Consider the following 22244-nt stretch of genomic DNA (forward strand, 5'->3'; position numbering starts at 1 on the left):
GGAAGAAGGTTCTAGTACTCTGATTGAAAGCTGAAGCATCTGAGGCTCACTTGAAAGGTTCAGTAACTTGCCCAAGGTAACACATTGAGGATGTGGCCAAACTCTAACCAGGTTTGTCTGACTCCAGAGATTAGACCACTTACTACAGACTTTGCCTGTGTATTTCTCCTCTTCTGGCAGCAACTAAGCTTCTGAGTGCAGGGAAGGTGTTATCTGTGCCCTGGGCTAAGTGCTGCACAGAGAACATGCTTGATGGATGGATGATGAATTAACAAATGAGTAGATGAAAAGAAGGAAAGAAGGGAGAAGAAAAAGAAAGATCTAAGAAAAAAATGAGGATAGATGGAAGAAGAAAAAAAAGAATGGGGGTGGATGAATTAAATAATGAAACTGAATACACACACACACACACACACACACACACACGAAAACAGAAGACTCAGACAAGGAAAAAAGGGAAAAGGAACGTCTTACAGGAATCCCAATCAATGCTGTACTCTCACTCACTCCCCTGCTGGGCAGCGGCTTGTTGCCCCCAGACCCTCCCCCAAAAGCAGCCTTGGGAAGTGGTTGGCTTTAGCCAGGCGGCAGTAATGCCCCCTCAGGCAGACACCATGACACCAATGGCTGATGACACATGACAGGAAAGAGAAGCACCATGGGCAGCAGAGCTGTGTTCCACCCAGGGAGCCCCAGCAGCTGCTGCTGACTCCTTCCAGAGAGCAGCCCTCTCCTCTGTCACTTGCAGGCATGGAAGGGCTTTTTCACAGCCAGGACTGGAATGGCGGCCTTGGCAGCTGCCTCCTCCAGCCCCTGCAGAAAAGAGCCATTTCTGTTGGGCTCACAGGTAAAACTGCTCACCTTCAGAGAAGGTGAGAAGCCAGACTCATCTTCACACCCACCAATTTTCACCTCCATTATTTCTTTAAATCACAAAAAGCTTTTTCTCACATCCTTTCCCAGGGGGTTGAGACCTGCCTAGGGACAGAATTCTTCCCAAGATGCATGGAGACTTTCAAGGACCACAGCACCCAGGCATGACACTGGGTCCCATGGCTCTCCTGTCCTCTTTATCAAAGAGGCTGTTTGGGGACTTTTGCCTCTCTGCCCCTAAGGCCCCCTGACTTGGTTCTGCAGGGCCTGCAAAGGCACAGTAGAGATTCCTGGTCAGGAAATCTGTTTCAAAGCCCCCTGCTGTACCTCTCAGGGCCCCTTTCCTGTAAAGCCCTGGTGATGCCCTGCCAGAATCATCCCCACCATTATGAATATGTACCATATAGTGAGCATTTTCAGCGTGCCAGGCCTGTATCCCATTTTAGAGATCAGAAAAGCCATGTTCAAGGAGGCGAGGTAAAATGATGTGTCTAAGGTCACCCAGCCAGTATGGCATGGAACCAGGATTCAGATTTAAGTCTGCCTTTCCCCAAAGGTCATGTTCAAAGTTGCTATACTGTGAGGCCTCCATGTAGGTAGCTTTGCCTCTATATTTGTATACTTAGGATAATGTTCCTTTTCCCCCCTTTAGCTCTTTATTCAAAAGTTGCCTTTTAAAAACTGGCAGCCCCTCCTCCAACACCCCTCTCCTCCTTCCCTCCTTTGTCTGTAATGCCCACTACCATCTAACACATTATCTATCTTACCTTTGCAGTGTCTCCCCTCTGTGCTCCCTCCAACTTGAATGGGAACCCCACGAGGACAAGAATTTTGTTGATTTTTTTCACTCTCGTATCTTGAGCACCAACCAGAAAGGGCTGGCACACAGCAAGCATTCAAAAGATATTTGTGAATCAAAGAAACGTGATGAACCCATCTCTTGTACTGCCAATGGTTTCTGAGATGTCTCTATATTATAAACTTTTTGAGGACAGGGATCATATCAAATTCACCTTCACAGGGAAAAGGGGGTTATTCTGGGCGTGAGACTCAATAAAGGGAAGCTTTGACACACGCTTCACCTCTCTCAGCCTGTAGCTCAGAAAAGCGTAATGTCTTGCATGGACCACTGCAGAACCTTCCCTCCTGGCCTCCCTGCATCCAGCTAGGTGTCCTCCAAATCCACTTCCACAGCATAGGCTGTCAGAGACATTTTTTAAAAAACAAAAATCTGACCATGTCACTACCTTACTTAAACGAGGCAGCTGCTCCTTAATGTAAGCCCAAGCCCGTCCATGCAGCACGGGGGCCCTTTCTGATCGGTGCCAGCTTGGGCTGCAGCCTCATCCGGCACCATTACACTCACTGACATGTATCTGCTTCCCTGCCATGTGGTCATATGCCTTTGCACATGCTCTTCCTGCTTCTTGGAATGGCATCCTGTTTTATCCTTCTCTAAGCACCTCCCCACCCCCGCCGGATTAGTGAACTCCATCTTTCAAAACTGAGCTCTAGGCTCCGAAAACCTCCTTAGAGCTCCCTCTCTACCTCTGCCAAAAGAAACTTCAAAACTCTTCTAGATCACATTGTATTCGTTCTGGGCTGTCAGGAGGTCTCTTGCATAGCACACTCAGCTACCCACATGCTATGGGCTGAGGGTTTGTGCATCCCCCCACCCCCACCCCACCAATTCCTATATTGAAGCCCTAATCCCCAGCCTTTGGAGATGAGGCCTTTGGGAGATAATCCGGTCATGAGGGAGGAGCCCTCCTCACGGGGACGGGATTAGTGCCCTTCTAAGAAGAGACATTCAGAGAGCTTACTTCCTCTCTCCCTGTTCTCCAGATGCTGGGACACAGCAAAAAGATGGCCATCTGTGTACCAGGAAGAAGGCCCTCACCACAACCCAGTACACTGACACCCTGATTATGGACTTTCCCGCCTCCAAAACTGTGAGAAGTAAATGCCTATTGTTTAAGCACCCAGTCTACAGTAATTGGTTACAGCAGCCTGAAGTTACAAATGCCAGCACAGTTGAGAACCTTGAAATAAGGGGAAGAGGCCTCCAGACCCATCAGTCTGCAACACCTCTCTCTGAACTTTACAGAAAAGGAGAAAAGCCCTTTAGTCAGAGCCTGTTGACTCTTCCTTAGGAAGCAATCCACATATATTTGGTCATTTGCTTTCTTTGACTTCAGCCAAATAGATGTGGTAAATCAGAAAGAATTCTGCTAGAGGAAAGTACGCTACCAGCTTGAAGCAGGGGAAGTTAAGGAGAAAGACAAAATTAGAAGAGCTCCAAAAACATAATACCCTAGGGCCATTTCAGCATAAGGTCGAAAAGTTCCACACATAACAACAACTTTTAGGGGCATCATGATACCACAACACCTTATGTTGCTATTTCATACCTCACAAAAGATATACCGTATTGTTATGAACCTGGCAAGAAAGAATAAAAATAGTAAGTTTTAACCCAAAAGCTAAAATCAAAAAAGAAAAATCTTTCAACATAAAAGTGTATTATTGACATAGTCCCCAGGGGCACCTGGGCAGCTCAGTCAGTTAAGCATCCAACTTCGGCTCAGGTCATGATCTTGCGGCTTGTGAGTTCGGCCCCACGTAGGGCTCTGTACTGACAGCACAGAGCCTAGAGCCTGCCTCGGATTCTGTGTCTCCCTCTCTCTCCTAGTCTGTCTATCTGTCTGTCTCTCTCTCCCTCTCTCAAAAATAAATAAACATTAAAAAATACATAAGAAAAAAAAAAGGAATAGTCTCTACAGGGAATAACCCCAGGAAGGCCGCAAAACAGTGACGGGGCTGCAGTAAGTTCAGTGCTTGAGTTATTGCAGCCACTCATCCTCTAAAGATGCCCCTAGAGGGCGGATGCAGCGTAACAATTCAAAGCGTGGGCTCAAGTCAAAACCACCTGGGTTAATATGCCAGCTCTTCTATTTTGTAGCACTGAGCCCTTGAGCCAGTCTGTGACTCGGCTGCTCATCGTAACACAGAAATAACTGTTCTATCTCATCCATAGGCTGTTGGGAGAATTAAATGGGTTAATCCATGTAAAGTGCTTGGAACTACGCGTGGCACACAGTGAGTAGTAATTATGCCACAGGAAGATGTGGCTCAGCATCCTTGGGAAGTAGGCATGATGAGGTATGAAAAGGAGAGGCAGAGTCTGTGAACTTCAAGGAAGGCCCAAAGTGGTCCTGGGGACAGGGCATCCTTCTGCAAACCTCTGCACACAGCACCCCCAACCAGCTTGTTCCCCAGGGGGCAGCGGCTCTCCTCAAAGGCACGTGGTCACATGCGACTTCGAAAGCCAGCCACTCTGCACACCCAGCATTGGACTGCCCGGTCCATTTCACCACGGCAGACTCCTTGTTAGTACCGGGGAGCTGCTAGGTTGTGGTAATCACATTAGACTCATTGAGCACAGGAAGTCACATGACTCCCACTCATCACCTATGCTACTCTAGGATCCAGCCAGTCTCCATCATTCTTCCAACCCTTTGCTTTCGCTCTTCCCTCACAAAACTGTACCTTGCCTGGCTGCCCTTCCCACAGCCTTCTCCAAGTCAGAATTCCCACTAAACGCTGAAAGTCGACCGCAGACATCACCTCTTCTCTGAAGTCCTCTCAGTTCCTCCAAGGGTTTCTCACATTGGTCAACCAATCACCTGCACAGAATGATCTGTGGTGTTGCTAACCACAGGCCTCTTACTCTTGGGGCAGGAGCCTAGCCAGCTGCATTTTTAATAACCTCCTCACCTGATTCTTACACACATGAAAGTTTGAGAGTGGCTGCCAAGAGCACAGGCCTTGCAAACCTTACACTCAGTCATTTTTCCATCAGCTGAGCTCCCCCAGTTCTTTCTACAAGACCTCTGAGAGCACACCCAGATGTATTCCAGGTGAACTGCGTATAGTAAATCTCCTCTCACTAGATGGTGAGCTTCTTGAGGGCAGATGCCATGCCTAAATTACATTTAAATTCTCAGCCCCTCCAGCACTACAGCACTATGGCTATCTTATCTGTGACTCTTCTTTTCCCCCATATTCCAATTCCACCCATCACCAAGTTCAAATGGCTCTACTTTTAAATTTTTCATTGATTTTGACCACTTCTCACCGCTTTCACCCAAATGAATTCCATTCAAACTGCCATCATCTCTCCCCATGGACTACTGCAACGGTCTACTCACTGACCCTTCTGCTTCCACCCCTCCACACTAGAGCTTCCCTCCCACACAACATTCAGAATGATGCCTTAAAAACAAGTTCAATATTTATAGATCACATGTTCAAGAAAACACCGATATCCAGAAGATACAAAGCATACTCAAAACTTAACAGTTAGAAACACAAAAGCAATTTTAAAAATGGGTAATAGACTTGAACAGACACCTCTCTAAAGAGGATATAAGGATGGCAAAGAAACATGTGAAAAGATATTCAATATCACTGGCCACTAGGTAAATGCAAATTAAAACCATGGCAAGATATAATTAAACGATTAGAGTGGCTAAAATAAAAAGTACTGAAAATGACAAGTGCTGACAAGAATGCAGAGCAACTGGAACTTTCATACCCTGCTGGTGGGAATGCAAAATGGTACAGTCACGTGGGAAATCATTTGGCAGTTTCTTATAAAGTTGAGCGTAAATTTGTTGTATGTCCCAGCAATCCAACAGTTGGGTATTTACCCTAGAGGTCCAAAAATGTGTGTTCATACAAAAACCTGAACACAAATGTTTATATCAGCTCTTTTCATAACTGCCCAAACATGGAAACAACCCAAGTGTCTTTCAAGGGTGAGGGAATGGACACACGGTGGTATGTTCACACAGTGGGATACTAGCCAGCAATAAAAACGAACAAACTATTGATACAACATGGACAAATCTCAAAGGCATCATGCTCAGGGAAAGAAGCTAGCCTCAGAAAGCTACATACTGTATGATTCTACTGGTATCATGTCCTCAGAAAGATAAAATGGTAGCAATGTAAATGTAAAGTAGAGTTGTGGTTGCCAAACGTTACAAGTGGGGAGTCTGTGACTACACAGAGACATTAGGAAGGAGGTTTCTGGGTGATGAAACTGTTCTGTGCCCCCATTGTTGTTGGTACTTCCATGAGTCTATACGTGTGCTGAGTCATAGAACTGAACACCAAAACAAAGTCAACTTTACCACATGGCAGTTTAAAAAATAAAACCAATTAAAAGAATAAGCCAAACCATGTAAACTCTTTGCTCAAAACCTCCAGCTAAGAGTAGAGTCCAAACCTCACTCCACAGTCCATGAATCCCAACCAGACCTGGTTTTGGATACCTCTCTAGTTCTACCTTCTCAAACTCCCCTCCTCCTCCCCACTCTGCTGAAATAGCAACTCCTTAGAGCCCTTTGATGGACTTTTCTATAATGGCATCTTCTTATGCCCTTATACTGTTTTTTCTTATGGCCCTCACCACTGACATCTCACAATGTAATTGTTTTGTGGTTATTTTCTATTTCCCCAGAATACAAGATCCACGAGGGTAGGGATCTTGTCCACACTGTTCATTGATATATCCCCAGCACCTAGGATGCTGCCTATCACAGCATAAACACTCCGTAAATATTTATTAAATGGATGAATGAATAAACCCAAGGGATGAAAATTCAATGATGAAATTTCTAATGCTTTGAATGCAGAGCCATACTTTGGCTTCTGAAGCACGCTTCAAATTACCTGTCCACTTGACCCCTGAGTAAAGCATATTTAAATCAGCTACTGGGGTTTTAAAAATGGGGGCACCTGGGTGGCTCAGTCGGTTAAGTGTCTGACTCCTGATCTCGGCTCAGGTCGTGATCTCCTGGTTCCGTGGGCTTGAGCCCTGCATTGGACTCTGTGCTGATAGTGTAGAGTCTGCTTGGGATTCTCTCTCTCCCTCTCTCTCTGCCCCTCCACCACTCATGCACTCTCCCTCTCTCTTTCTCAAAATAAATAAATAAACTTAAAAAATGGATTAAGCACAACATCTCCCTTCTGAGTGCAGCTTTCTGGTGTTTGGTTAGGTGACTGCTGTGAACATGAGCTAGAAGGGGACAAGGCTGCAAGACAATGCATTTTTAGAGCAATGTCAAGAGGTTTCCTGAAGGTTTGTACAAAATTCTCTAGAAACAGAGGTGCCTGGGTGGCTCAGTTGGCTAAATGTTCAAATTTGGTCCTGGTCATGATCTCGTGGTTTGTGGGTTCGAGCCCTGCACTGACAGCTCAGAGCCTAGAGCCTGCTTTGGATTCTGTGTCTCCCTCACTCTCTGCCTCTCCCCTGCTTGGGCTCTCTCTCTCTCTCTCTCTCTCTCTCTGTCTCTCTCTCTCAAAAATAAATAAACATTTAGAAAAAAATATCTAGAAATACTACTAATGTGAGCAAATAAGTTTGAGGTGAGAGTGAAAGGGGAAAAAAAAAAACACCTTTCTGTAACACCTTTTGGTGGAGAACAAAGAAAGTAGCCATTTATAGAACACCTACCCTATGTATGTTCCAGTCCCTTTCTAAAGGTTCTAAATTAAGCCCCCATCCACCCTTCAGGGTGGGCCTACCGATCCAATTTTCAGAAGTGAAAAAAACAAACACAGAGATGTTAAGTAACATGGCCAATGTCACAGAATGATAGGTAAGGGCTGGTGTCTTGAATTCAGGTCTGTGAAGTTTCCGATCTCATTATTCAGGGACAAGAGGGCGAGCACTGTGCAGAGGAGCCAAACAGGACATGCCAACCTCAAATAGGAAATGCCAGCCTGGACACAGCTTTTCAAAGACCAGCAGAGACAAGTATGCTAAAGCAAGATGCTGATTTCCTTCCGGTACAAATGTACTAAGCATCTACTCTGTAACAGTTCCTGGGTTCGGTGTTTCCACATACATTATCTCATTTAATTTTTAATATCACTTAAAAAACCTGTTGATGGTATTATTATAAACAATACCATATTTAATGGTATTAGAGATTGTTTACCAAACAGAATAGCATAATACAAGGAAGCAAGGACACTTGAGAATTCTCTATCCCCTACCCCATGCAAGTCAGAAATTTTAGCTACCTTAAAGATAGAACAGTAGAAAGACCCAAATAACAGCATATAGGCTTTATGTTGCTACTTCTCTTAGCCTAAATCAGTGTTTTACACACCAATTAGCATACGAATTACTGTTCAGGATTGCATACACAAAAAAACATATGTAATGTAATTTTTTGGCAATTAAAATATTTTAAACGGTTGTTTGGACTGTGAATGATTTCCACCCCATACTAAGACTAAAAGGCAGCTCTGTTATACTCTAGGCCTCCTCTCATTTACTCCTGCTTGGTAGATAGATTATCAACAAATCTTATGTCTAGAAGGGGCATTAGAGGCTACCAAGTGCTACTCTTGGCTAGGGCAGTAATCCCCAAGGGTTACCACCCTCTTCTGAAGACAAGAGTGTGGAAGGTGGACTTACCCATTGCAAAGCCCCCATCATCAGTACACTCTACCTCTATTTATCTATCTGCTCCCCTCCAATTTCCACCCATTGCTGCTAGCTTTGCTCTTCAGTCCTGCAGAATAATGATAACTCCTCTTTCCTATAACCGTTAGGATGTTTGAAGCCTGGTATTAAGATGATTCCTTTTTAATGTTACAGTGATCAAGGAGGGAGTCAAGTATCTGCATTGTGCTTTTTAATCATTATTTGATGGATTTTATTTCTGAGTGTACATCTCTGCACATCCAAGATACTGACACCCACCTCCCCATTAAGCAGCTCCACTGATTAAGTTCCACATTTTGGGAAACATGCAGCTTAGTGGGAAAGAAAAAGAACAGAGACCACATGCCATGTAGCAAGTATTCCTATAGTGGTATAAATTAGGTGCCAGTCACACACAGAGGAAAAGGGTCAGAGTCCCAGCTCATCCACTAAGAAAGACTGCTGACCTGTGAGTTAGATTCTCAGGAAATACAATTTTCATCCTGAGTCTCCTGAAGGAGACTGACCATGTCTCACATCTCATACTCAGCTTGCCTACCACCCCCACCCTCCTTTCATGTTTCAGACACCTGCCACAACACCAAGCATGGGTTAAGTGTCCAATGATTCTTACTTCAACCCTTCGGCATTTCAAAGGGGCCTGGTGAGAACAGACAAAGGTTATGTTCAGAACAGTTAAATTCAAATGATCCCAAATTTCTCAGATGAAGGTATTTTTTTTTTAAACTCATTAATAATACACCTTCAAACACCTAAATCAGAGTTTTGGACTCCATCCCCTGCCATCTATTGACTCACTGAGTGACAGAAAACAAGTCACCTAACTTCTCTGGACCTCCATTTTCTCAGCTATAAATTGAGGGGCCTGGGCCATAGGACTGTAAGGTCCTGTTTAGATCCAGAGTCCCCCAATCTTCTGCTGTCTCAGATATTAATGTGGAGAGTTCACATCAATCTGGCTGAACTAGTCAATTTTAAAATCAGTGCTTGATTTATAGTAGAAAGAAGAGCATGCATGGAAGCAAGGGTAGGTGAGGACCCCAGTTCCAGCCCTTCCATTCTCCTGACACATACCGCTATCCCAGTATGATCACCTGCACAAATACCAGTATCAACATTTACTGTATGATGATTTGGGGTAATTTCCTATCTGGAGAGTGGGGTAAACACGACCTACTTCCAGAGCTATTGAGGGGGCAAAATGTTAAAATGTTTACAGCCTCACACCTAGTGGGCACATGCAGCATATTCCTTTATTCAAAGATTCTTTATCCAGCCCACTTAATCAACAACCTCAGATTCCAAAGACTTTTTACAATCCAAAGTACAGAGAGCCAGAGCTAGGAGAGCTCTAAAAGTCAGCTAAGTCCAACTCCCTCTGGCCCTGTGATTGACAAATGAAGAAAACAAGCTCAGAGAGACTCGGTAACTTGCCCAAGGACCTACACACATATTCTTCAGCAGCAAAGCCTGACCCAGAACACAGGGCAGCAGGCACCAAGGGTCATACAAGACACAGAGAGAACACTGCAGCCTCCACTCTACCTAAAGAAATTGGTAACTCCCCATACATCACTAAATACTGAAAAATAAAAGAACTTTTTAGTTATATATTTTTTGCAGTGTTGCAGGGGAGAAGTAGCATCATAGCTTGTCTGTGAAATGCAGGCTTTCAAACTGAATTACCTATGAATTGAAGGTGAGACTTCCTTGCTATCAGCCTTTCCCAGTTATTCTGCTCCAATCTCCCTCACCCCACCCCATTTGTCCTTTTTTCAGTTTACACCTGGAGGCTAATACGCTTGCATTAGGACCCTCTTTGGACAAGGTGAAATGTTTCAGGCTGGGCAATAATGCATGCCCCACTAAACACACACAAGAAAACTGTCACAGCTAAGTTACTCAATAAAGCAAAAATAATTCTCCTCTGCTTAGAAGCTCCAGCATGGGACAACTAGGAATTAATCAATTCGATTAATCAATTAATCGAATTGATTAAGGCACACTGATAACTCAAGGGTCGGGGGCCCTAAGGTCCTCCCAAAGGGCATGATCAAAATCCCTGAGACCGTTCAGGTGTTTCTAGAGAAACCTCAGCCCAGAGTCTACCAAGGGCTTCTTGGCCACGTGGGAGCACTGAAGAGGGAGTCCAGACAATATAAGGAGGAGCCTGGGTTACAGCTAGCTCCAAGGAGACCGCCCTCACCTGACACTCCCCTGCTGCCCAAGATTCCCAGAGCAAAGCATGTATCTACACAGATCATTTGACAGAAAGCTACACCAACAGTATGCTTGTTTACAGCTTCAGGTCAGCACACTCCCCAGTCAGTGTCTCCCAGAATTCAGAGGGCCCTAATCTAAGCCTCACATTGTGCACTTGAGCAAATAGACCCAAAGAGGGAAACGGTCCTGCCCGAGCTCATACCACGTGCCAGGGCTATGGGATGGAGACTATGCTTGACCTTCAGTCTAGAGCTGTTCCCTCCCTTTAGACCTCCAGTCTAGAGCTCCTCTCTGCTAGGCCCACTCCCTCTTCCAAAACCCTGGGCTCACCTCCTGGTTCTGAGGATCCTGCCAGGTTGAACAATGCTCAGAAGCAGGTGGCAATTTAGCAATGCATCCAGTGGGACATTTGTAGGCCAGTGCAGCGGGGGGCTGTGTCCGTCCCCAGTGGCAAGGAGAGACTGCAGCGTGGAACTTTGAAAGGGCTCTCTCTTCCCTAAACGATCCTGATCCTCCTCTTCCTCCTCCTCCTCCTCCACCTCCTCCTCCTCCCCCACTCCCTCTCCCCCTTCCTCCTCCTCTGTAGTACTACGGAGACATGTGCTCTGCTTGGGAGGAGGTAAGGAGGAAGATGCAGCTGTTTATTGGAAGAAGGGCAGCAATCTGCTGAGCTGGGCTATATACTCACACCTAGCAGAAGAGGAATGGGGAAAAAAAAGAGATCTGTTGCCACAGAATTATTAACCCTTGGGCTCCAGCTTTGCTCCTCACACAGCTGAAGCAGCGAGAGAAACAATACACTTAACCAATGGAGTGCCAGCCAAAGACATTACATCATCGGTCAGCACTGTCATTGGCTAATAATTCCTAGAAGGCAAAATTCTGCTTCTAGGTGCTTAACCCTTTCATGTTCACCATAGCAATGACTCAAGTGTTTGGTCAAACCAATGGTTCCTGGACTTCCTTTTATCAGGATCATGTGGGCTGCTTTCTAAACATACAGATCTCTGTGCTTCATCCAGAACCATGAAAGCCTTCAGAGGGAAGACGAATATCTGTATTTTAAATAGTGTACAGAATGTGAGGACTACTGGTCTATTCAGAAACTCTTCCTCTCCAAAAGATAAAAGAGATTATCGGTTGTCTGAACATTTATTATGTACCTAATATTTACTGCATCATTTAATTTATTTACTATACTAAGCAATGAACACTACTGGATCCATTTCATAGGTATAAAAAGTAAGGTTCAGAGAGAATAAGTCACTTGCTCAAGAGATGGGACCTGGCTTTAAAAACCAGGCTGTTTGGGGCACCTGGGTGGCTCAGTCAGTCGAGCATCCAACTTTCGCTCAGGTCATGATCTTGCAGTTCTTGAGTTCGAGCCCCGCATCAGGCTCGCTGCTATCAGCACGGAGCCCGCTTCAGATCCTCTGTCCCCCTCTCACTGCCTTTCCCCCACTTGCACTCTCTCAAAAATAAATCAAATATTAAAAAAAAAATTAAGAGCTCGGCTGTTTGCATCCTACCTCATTCCCCCTCTGAAGCTCCCACTTGAAATCAAACTAAGCCATGTGCCTGCTTTTGCCTCCAGGGTTATAGAAAATGTAGAAAACCCTCTCAATGAGTTGGAAAATGCCAGTAACCTATGAAGAATGGTGGAATGAAGAGAATGGTGAATTCCCATAGTAGTTGTTCGGGGATCATGAACCCTCCAGAGAATCCTCTTTTTCTCAGGCTCCATTCTTCTGCTTCTGCTGCAAATCTCAGCTTTGCTGTCACTTTCTCTAGGAAGCCTCCTCCCACTCCCAAATCTGGGGCAGATTCTCCTGCTCCAGGCTCCTAAGGTCCCCTGTATCAGTGGATTGCAGCTGCTTGCTTAGTGGGTAAACTCCATAAAATTAGAGCCATTTCCACTTTCTCCACCAACATACACCCAGCACAGTGCTTGCCACATGTGAGACTCCATCAGGACGAGGAGGGATGGGGAGGGAAGGCCCTTGCTGAAGGTCTAAATGGCATCATGCTGAGATGGGAATGGCAAAGCACTGGAGGCCAAGGGATACACATGAACAAAGTGTCTGACGTTGGGCAAGTTCATGTCCTGGGGGTTGGGGGTGGGGTGGGGAGGGCTTGGTTTCCTCATCTGAAAATGAAGACAACAGCACCTCCCTCATAGGTAGATATGAGGATCAAATTAAAGAATGATCCAGGCTGTGATGTGCTCCTTTACACTGTCTCTCCCTAGATCTCATCCATTTTGTTGGCTGACATCTAAGTGCTGACAACTCCCATATTTATAGCTCTAGCCCAGACTTCCTCCCCACCCCAGGCTCCACGTGGATATCTCACAGGCATCTCTAACACAGCACGTGAATTTCCTCTCCGAACCACAACCTGCTCCCCACCTAGTCTCCTCCACTCTGTTATTGGTGCTCCCATCCAGCCAAGCTTTTATCTATTTTTGTTTTTGTAATTGAAATGAAACTCATACCACATAAAATGAACCATTTTGAAGTGTCCAACTAAGTGGCATTTACTACATTCATAATGTTGTGCAACCACCACCTCGATCTAGTTCCAAAACATTTTCATCAACCCAAAAAGGAAACTATTTACCCTTTAAGCAGTTATGCTTCATTTACTCTTCTTCCCCAAGTCACTGGCAAACACCGGTATGCTTTATGTCTCTATGGATTGATCTACTCTGGACATTTTATGTAAATGAAATCAGACACCATGTGAACTTTTGTGTCTGTCTTCTTTCACTTAGCATGTTTTTAAGGTTCATTCACATTGCAGCATGTATCAGTACTTCATTTCTTTTTATGGCTGAGTAATATTCTATTGTAAGTATATACCACATTTTGTTTATCCATTCACCTGTTGATGGACATTTGGCTCCACCTAATCTTAAACCATAAACCCATGGGTCATCTTTGGTTCTTCCGTTTACTGTATTCCCAACATCTAATCTATCAGCAAGTCCTTGTCCATTTTGTAACCAAATATAACTCTAATCCTTCTACTTTCCTCCAATACCATTGCTATTCTGCAGCCAAGACACCAACATCCCTCTCACCTAACTCTTAATTGGTGACAAAATCCCATTCCTCTCCCTCCTCCATTTTTCACCAGGTAGCTACATAAACCAGATCATTCATCAACTCTAGCAATATTTACTGAACACTTTGCATCATGGAGCTTGCATCCTAGAGGCATGACAGACAACAAACAAATATATAGTATAACCTCAAGTCATTACTAGGCTTAAAATCCCTCAATGACCTTTCAATGCACTTCAAATAAAATCCAAGCTCAGCATGGCCTTCCAAGGACCCGTCTACTTCTCCAAACTCATCTCAGGCTGTTCCCCAATCACACTGGGCTCCATTCCTCCACCTCCTCCAAACTCATCTCAGGCTGTTCCCCAATCACACTGGGCTCCATTCCTCCACCTCCTCGTCCTTGAACAAGCTGTTCTTTCTGCCTCTTGATCCTGGCATTGTTTAGCATTGCTGGATCCTTCTCATCCCTCAGATCTCAGGATAAATATCACTCCTCAACATGACCTTCCCTGGCCACTCTTGTTAGGCAGATCCACACCTCATTCATTTCACTCATTCAAGAAGTATGTGCTAATCACTGTGCTGGGCTCTTGGGATAAAGCAATATGTGTCCTCCTGGAGCCATCAGTCTAATGGGGGGGGGGGGTGGCAAACAACAAGGAAATAAATAAAATGAATGAGCAAGTGCTATGAAGGGAGAGTAAAAGGGAGGGGACCTGCCTTACACAAGATGGTCCAAAAGGCCTTGCTGTGGAGATTATACTAAAAGATTCAGTTGGGAAAAGGGCCTATTACTCTCTATCACTTCCTGGCTAGGCAATGGGATGTTCTTTTTTTTTTTTTTTTTTCAATATATGAAATTTATTGTCAAATTGGTTTCCATACAACACCCAGTGCTCATCCCAAAAGGTGCCCTCCTCAATACCCATCACCCACCCTCCCCTCCCTCCCACCCCCCATCAACCCTCAGTTTGTTCTCAGTGTTTAACAGTCTCTTATGCTTTGGCTCTCTCCCACTCTAACCTCTTTTTTCTTTTTTTCCTTCCCCTCCCCCATGGGTTTCTGTTAAGTTTCTCAGGATCCACATAAGAGTGAAAACATATGGTATCTGTCTTTCTCTGTATGGCTTATTTCACTTAGCATCACACTCTCCAGTTCCATCCACGTTGCTACAAAGGGCCATATTTCATTCTTTCTCATTGCCAAGTAGTATTCCATTGTGTATATAAACCACAATTTCTTTATCCATTCATCAGTTGATGGACATTTAGGCTCTTTCCACAATTTGGCTATTGTTGAGAGTGCTGCTATAAACATTGGGGTACAAGTGCCCCTAGGCATCAGTACTCCTGTATCCCTTGGGTAAATTCCTAGCAGTGCTATTGCTGGGTCATAGGGTAGGTCTATTTTTAATTTTCTGAGGAACCTCCACACTACTTTCCAGAGTGGCTGCACCAATTTGCATTCCCACCAACAGTGCAAGAGGGTTCGGCAATGGGATGTTCTATCATTCAATGTTTGCTCTTGCAGAATCAAAGCATTTAATGTCTGTCTCTCTCTGTCCCCTAACAGACTGCACTGTATCCCCAGCACCTAGGACAGTGCCCTATCATTTAGGATGCACTCAATGCACATTGTTGAATTAATAATTGGTAAATTAATTAATTAATTAATCAGACCACCAAAGAAATCACCTCATAGACTATAAAAAATCATATCATTTTGATTGCTGCTTTTGTTGTTATTGCTATTATTTTATGGCAAAAGGACACATACTCTGTTGGGTTTTAGAAAAAAGACTGGGTTGACTGTAAAACAAGAGTTAAAGTACTTGACTCAGAATACCACTAGACAACTAGGAGAGAATGCATATAGATAATAGGCACTCAATAACAGGAAGTGGTAGTCATTGTAGCTATTATTATTAAAGATCCTTTCCTCTAAAGCCTATTTACCCAACTCTAACTCCCAAATCTACTTTCAGATGCAGTCAAGAAGGTTAAAGGCAAAAGAAATGAACACTTTTTAAATACCTGCTCTGCACCAGATTCAGTGCAAACCAGTTTCTGTCAAGTTATCACATTTACTTCCCAAACCCACCCTGCAGAGGTAGCTGCTGTGGGACAGCTCTCAATCCCTCTCCAAGACAGAGGCACCCCTTCCTCCCCTGGGCCCTACTGCCAGTTCCGTTGGCTGAGTCCCTCTTCAGGAACTGTCTTGCTGAAGGGACAACCAAAGTTATGCCTTTCCCTGCATCCACTGGCTGGCCAACATGGGGCTTCCAAGGCCTGGCCCCCAGGCCTCAGGGGATCAACTAAGGCCTCTTTTGCATTGCATCACAGATCTACCTTCCCTCTGCCCAATCCTGTTTTCCTCACCTGTCACCCCCTTGGACAGTGAGACGACTCCCCCCAAGTCCCCCTACACACAAACCTCAGAATCTCTGAGTCTTTTACCAGGGAATTTGATCTTCTAAAGGTAGTTACGATATTTCCTTTTAAATCAGAAAAGTGACATTCAGAAACATTGATTAATGTCCCCAAAGCACACAGCTAAAGTGACTTTCTGGCCTGACTCCCCAGTGACACCTTGCTTTTTATTACAGCCTCTAACAGCCAAGACTGTGCCTCTGCAAGGCAGAAAGAGGAGGAGAGAGGTGCCCTTCCCAATCCTCCAGGGTCCATGCCTGATGACAAGGTTGAGGTCAAAGCCTCCTGAAACAATACAAAAATGACCTGCAGGTTGCAGAAGCAAGTATCACAGAGGCAACATTTCCTGGCTCAAATCTTTGTCCAGAGGCCAGGGAGCAGGGCTCCTGGGCAGTTGGGGCTGCTTTCCCGGCCCAGAGCATTTGCAGCCAAGTCCGAATAGCAACTACAACTTACCGGCTCTCTGATGCTCCAGTCTCCATCCATTTTCCAGAGAGCTGCCAGAGTTACCTGGTCACTGATCAGAATTCCTCCACTGCACTCCACCCCAGGACAAAATTCAAGACAGTCAAAGGCTGCATTTTAAGGTCTGCGCATGGTTTAGCCCCCCCGCCATGCCGACAGCTCGTTTCCTACACACAGTAAGCCCTGGTCCTTCGTGATTACCTAATGGGATACTAGACTTTTTCAGCTTCCTTACCTCTCTCTGGAATTCCCGCTATCCCAGCGGCCCTTCCCCTTGGCTCCCTCCCCCCAGCTCTCAGCGGGGCAAACCCTCCGCCTCCTCCAGTCCCCACTCAAAGGTCGCCTCCGCTCCAAAGCCGTCCTGGCTGCCTCACGCCTCCTCTACACCTCGTGTCCCCTGTACTACGGTGCTCGGAAACTGTTCCTCCTACTGTCCTTCTTGGCCCCAGGAGCCCCTCCAAGGCCCGTCTTCGTGCCACCAGGGCTCAGCACAGTGCCTGGCACACAGCGGGGGAGCCGATAAATACGGAATAAACACGGGGCGCGGCATCAAGGCTAGTCCCCGCTGCGAGCTCGGCCAGGGAGCCGCTCGGAGGTTTCTTCCTGCGCCTCAGAAAGACTGGAAAAAGGCAATGGCGTGACAAATCTGACCCTTAGCCCCAGGCCAACAGGTCCTGAGGGGTCTGAAGACCTGGGTCGAGCGCATGTCCGGCCGGGGGCTCCCGGGCCCCCGACATTTCCCGCGCGCCGACCTGTCCGTCGCAGGGTCGGGCCGGGGCCGGGCTGCGGCAGCCTGTGGAGGGAGAGTGGCGCGGCGGCTCGTCGCCTCCCTCCCGGGCCCTCCGCGCGCCCGCACCTCACGGGCACAGGGCCGGCGCGCCGGGGACGAGGACGCCACCGGCAGCCCCGTCTGAGGGGCCGCGGGCGGGGACGGGGGGCGCTCCCAGCTTCCGGAAACCCCACAAAGTCTACTTCGCGGCGGCGCTCCCCTTACCGTGCGAGCCACCAGGAAACCCGCGCCAGGGGAGTGCCTCGGCCGCGGCGCCCGCCTGCGGATACGCTCCGGGTCCGCGAGCTCAGCCTCCGCACCCGGCCGCGCTCCAGCGTCTCCCCTCCGCCGCCCGGCCTCCCCGCCGCGCCGCACCGCCCCATTGGCTCGGACGGCCAGGCCCCGCCCCCGGGGGCCCCGCCCCGCGCCTCCCACCACTGCGCCCCTCACGTCTCCACGCGGGAAAGTTGCTTCCTGACTCTGAGCTCTCCCCCGGCTCGGGCAGCCGAGTGCAGTGATCATTCCCGATCCCAAAAGCGTCTCTACGCCCCTTGGGGAGTGCGAAGAGTGCAGCGTCCTTGGAAGCCAGCTTTGAGCAAGGCACCTGACCTTCCAGGACTTCAGGAGGCGCCTCAGAGAAACCCTGCCTCACTGTCTGCTCGCGTCTCAGGTACTGTGCCGGTCACTCGGCGCGGGGGGTGCAACAGGAACCAGACAAAGTCTGTCGCCCTCCTGTAGTTTGCGTGGAGTCGGGATGGGGGCAGGTTTAATGAAGGTACACGAAGAAGATTTGTCAGATTGTTATGGGAGGGAGAGGTGATTTTAAATAAGAAAGGGGCCTTGGGACGTTGTAAATAGGAGGGTTTCTTGCGGCCACTGGGGGAGGTGATAGTTGAACAGAGTTGAAAGAGAAAAGGGATTCCAGGACTGGAAGGAGAGCATCGCCGGCAGGGGGCAGTAGATGCACCGTGATTCTGAGGCCACAAGTGGAGACTAGGATAGCCCAGAGTGCTGAGCAAGGAAGAGGTGCGCTGGTCTGGAGAGAGTGCGTGGGGCCGATTTCCCCAGAACCCGGAGGGGTGGGGGTGGGGGGGGGCAGCCTGAATAGCTTCGGTTCGTTATAAGGACAAAACAAAAATAAGCCATCGAAGGGAGGCTACGACATGTTTAAAAGACCACTGTTGCTTGTGTGGAGAATAGATTTTGGAAGAGAGAATGAAATAGCAGCGAGACCAGTTAGGAGGTGTCTTAGTCGGCTCACGCTGCCATAACCAAATACCATAGACTGGTTGGCTTAAACAATAGACATTTATTTTCTCACAGTTCTGGACGTGAAGGTCAAGGTGCCAGCGTGGCCTGCTTCTGGTGGGAGCTCTCTTCCTGGCTTGTAGATGACTGCCTTCTCCCCGTGTCCTCATAAGGCAGGGAGAAAGAGAGCAAATTCTCTCCTGTCTCTTCTTAGAAGGACACGAGCCCCATCATGAGGTCCCCACCTGCAGGACTTCACCTAAATCACCAAAGGCTCTGTCTCCATATACCATCGTGTCGTGGGTTAGGGCTTCAACATATGGCGGGGGGGGGGGATGCATAGTTCAGTGTGTAACTTGAGTCTACTGCAGGAGTCCAGGCAAGAGATGATGGTGACTTAGATTAGACCAAGGTGGTGGCAGTGGAGATAGGGAGAGTGGACCAACTGAAATACGTTTTTAGAATATCATGGAAAGCCTTGGTGATGAGTTGGTTTTAAGAAATGTGGAAAACAGATGAATAAAGAATGACTCCCAGGTGCTCACCTTGAGCCATCCTTGAGATAATGGTGCCCTTACCAACATGGGGAAAGACTAGGAAGGGACAGGTTGGAAGCAGAATGGAAATAAAGGCTCCACCATGGACATTTGAGAAACCCATTAGGCAAGCTACAACAACTGTGCCAGGCTCTCTTCAAATTGTTTTACATATATTAACCAATTGTATACATAATTCTTATAGTAACTGTGTGGTGGAAAAGGACTCTCATTGTCCCCGTATCACAGTGGAGGAAATGAAGGCACTAAAAGATTGAGCAACTTGTCCAAAGTGAGGGCTGGTTACCCAAGTAGAAAGCACAGATGTGAGCTGGGGCTGGAGATATGCACTGGGGAGTGTTCTGACCTGGGACCATATGAGACCACCTAATGTGAGAAGAAAGCGGAGCCAAGGACTAAGAGCCCTTGGAAGTTTGTGTTCCAACATCTCTGCTTACTGCATGGCCCTTAGTAAGTGACTTCAGTCAATAAGCGGGAGTAACCCGACTTCAGTAATCAAGGGAGGAAAACTGGCTCAGGAGTCACAAACTTTAATACTGTTGGGGACGGGCAATAATGTAATAAGTGAAGTTGGCAGGGTGTGATAGAACAGGGCGGGGTAGAGACTGTGGTGCACTGAGGTGTGTGTAGACCTGCCTAAGGGGGCAGGCTGTTACTTAACAACGCATGTTTGCCGTATAGCAGTAGGGACCCTGAGTTGCCAGATGATCTGATTTTCATTAAATTTTCATTAAGAAAAATTCAGATTATGTTACATCTCCAAGTGTTTAAATGTTGGCGATTAATTTAAAAAAAAATGTAAAGGACTGTGTGAACCAAGATTGTTGAGCAAAATCAAACCCATGCATAGACTGGACTTGCTCCTTTGGCTACTACTTTCCACCTCTGGATCAGGCAGTACCTCAGATCCTTCCTGAGTTTCTATTCAGACATGGATAATGACAGTAGTGGACATAAGAAGATGAAGAAGATCAAGGAAATCTCAGCTCATAAACCCTGCATGGATTTTTGCCCCATCGCTGCCTCTACCCACCCTGGAATATCCTTTCTAAGCTTCCGTCTCCCCTACCTGTGAAATGAGGTCAGAGAACAGCTCTGACTTCTCTCAACTCTAAGATTTGGACTTATATGTAGTTTTTGTTGTTGTTGTTGTTGTTTTTTAAGAATATTGGCCTTCAAATGTGCACAGGAGAGTTGCTTGGAGAAAAATGGAAAGGATGTTCTTGTCTAGGCCTATAAATTCAAAAACCTTCACTAGTATCAGTTTTAAACAAAGAAAGGAAAGAGGAAATGGTTAGTGGGATAAAAGTGTAGATGAGAAACCAGGCAAATTATGGCATGGAAAATTATTTTTTATTGCACTGTGAATAAGGGGGATAAAAGGCAGTTAGATGCAGAAGTGCTTAGTGGTTTCTATTGAAAATTCAATGTATCATAGCCAGTTCTCTATATTTATCATCAAGGGTTTAGCAGTAATGAGATTCTCCCGTCATGTATTGGAGGTCAGCTGCATTCCAGAATTATTTATTCTTATGTGCTGAGCTTATGCAATGAAAAGAGCCTGGAAACAGATAATGACTCTCCATAGTCAGTCCCTTTTGTCCCCGCCCTGAGATAGTGTTTCAAGCTGGAGAAGCAGCTCACGACTTTATAAATTTCTGACTTTTATGTGAGAGTGAATGTGGGGTTGGAAGTCAGAAGACTTGACACCTGGTCATGGGATAACCTCTCTGAACCTTCTTCATCAATGAAATGAGAGCTGGACCAAAGATGGCTTCCTAGAAGATATTTGTATTTATGCCTCCACATTTCTTTGGGGGGAGTTTTTCACGGTGGGGAGACCTGGAAATTCCCAGGGCTAGATCCTTCAACAACTTGCTAACTCCTAGTCCCCAAAAATACTTGAGGGAGGGATGTCACCTGAGTTGGGCCAGTTAGATTTTCACTCCTGGGACTTTGTCTCTCCAGAAAGTGATAAGGATGGAGAGAGATTGACCACGAGATTGATCAGACTAATGATGACAGCAGCAGCAGCAGCAGCAGCAGCAGCAGCAGCAGCCTAAGGAGGCTGGACCAGTGATTGCTGTTTAGTCCTGAATCTTGTTGGCACACCTCTAGATTCCTTTGATTTCTGCCCATTTCACAAACTTGATCCTTCATGCCATCCCTGTCCCCCATCTAATTTTATTTTGTGAATCGTCCATCTCTGCTAAATTCCCTTCTTGTGTTAAATAGCCTACATTATTTCTCTTGCTTTTAACCAAGAATCCTCCCAATGGGTCCATGAAGGAAAGAAATATATTGTCATAGGATCTTTTCCCTGGGGAACAATTCAGCTCAGGAATTTGCATGCATATGGATGCACCCACAGTGACAGGTGTACACATTGTCTTACAACTCAGTAAGAAATCCAAACCCACAGAGTGGTGGTGGTGGAGGCTAAAAAATATATTTATTTTTGATAAGAAGAACTCAGATCTGCTATTCTTATCTAAAAAAAGATAAGCAAGTTCTTTTTTTTTTTTTTTAATTTTTTTTTTCCAACGTTTATTTATTTTTGGGACAGAGAGAGACAGAGCCTGAACAGGGGAGGGGCAGAGAGAGAGGGAGACACAGAATCGGAAACAGGCTCCAGGCTCTGAGCCATCAGCCCAGAGCCTGACGCGGGGCTCGAACTCAGGGACCGCGAGATCGTGACCTGGCTGAAGTCGGACGCTTAACCGACTGCGCCACCCAGGCGCCCCAAAAGATGAGCAAGTTCTTATAATAACAAAACAACTGTAGCAATAAGTCCTTTTTATGTAAATTCTGTAGTTTGCAAAGTCCCTCATTTCATGTACCCTCCTGTGAGGTAGGCAGATTAGATAGTATTCATGGATTAGAGTAATAGTAGCTGTCATTTATTGAATACTTTTTGTGACCAGGCACTGTGCTAAATGCTTTTCATACCCATGGGCCTACACTGTTAAAGAGATGTTATTCCCGGGGCGCCTGGGTGGCTCAGTTGGTTAAGCCGCTGACTTCAGCTCAGGTCATGATCTTGCACTCTCTGAGTTCAAGCCCCACATCGGGCTCTGTGCTGACAGC

General features: G+C 46.3%; 1 protein-coding gene and 1 long non-coding RNA gene across 4 annotated transcripts in view; one reads left to right on the plus strand and one right to left on the minus strand.

Annotated features, from left to right (window-relative positions):
- The window catches only part of SYN3 (synapsin III), a 465355-nt gene extending 447656 nt beyond the window's left edge, over positions 1-17699 (minus strand). The window contains exon 1 of one of the 2 annotated variants that reach the window (XM_045463689.1): positions 17578-17699. The gene's annotated coding sequence lies outside the window, so the exon portion shown is untranslated. Of the gene's footprint in view, positions 1-10951; positions 11135-17577 lie in introns of those variants that run through there. The other variant, XM_045463690.1, reaches the window with a different exon arrangement.
- A 63-nt stretch (positions 17700-17762) lies between these two features.
- Positions 17763-22244, plus strand: part of LOC123590674 — a 97085-nt gene continuing 92603 nt past the window's right edge. For both annotated transcript variants that reach the window (XR_006708913.1, XR_006708912.1), the window contains exon 1: positions 17763-18022. This is a non-coding gene — a long non-coding RNA (uncharacterized LOC123590674). The remainder of the gene's footprint in view (positions 18023-22244) is intronic.

The sequence above is a fragment of the Leopardus geoffroyi genome, chromosome B4, assembly GCF_018350155.1.
Source record: "Leopardus geoffroyi isolate Oge1 chromosome B4, O.geoffroyi_Oge1_pat1.0, whole genome shotgun sequence".
Taxonomy (NCBI): domain Eukaryota; kingdom Metazoa; phylum Chordata; class Mammalia; order Carnivora; family Felidae; genus Leopardus; species Leopardus geoffroyi.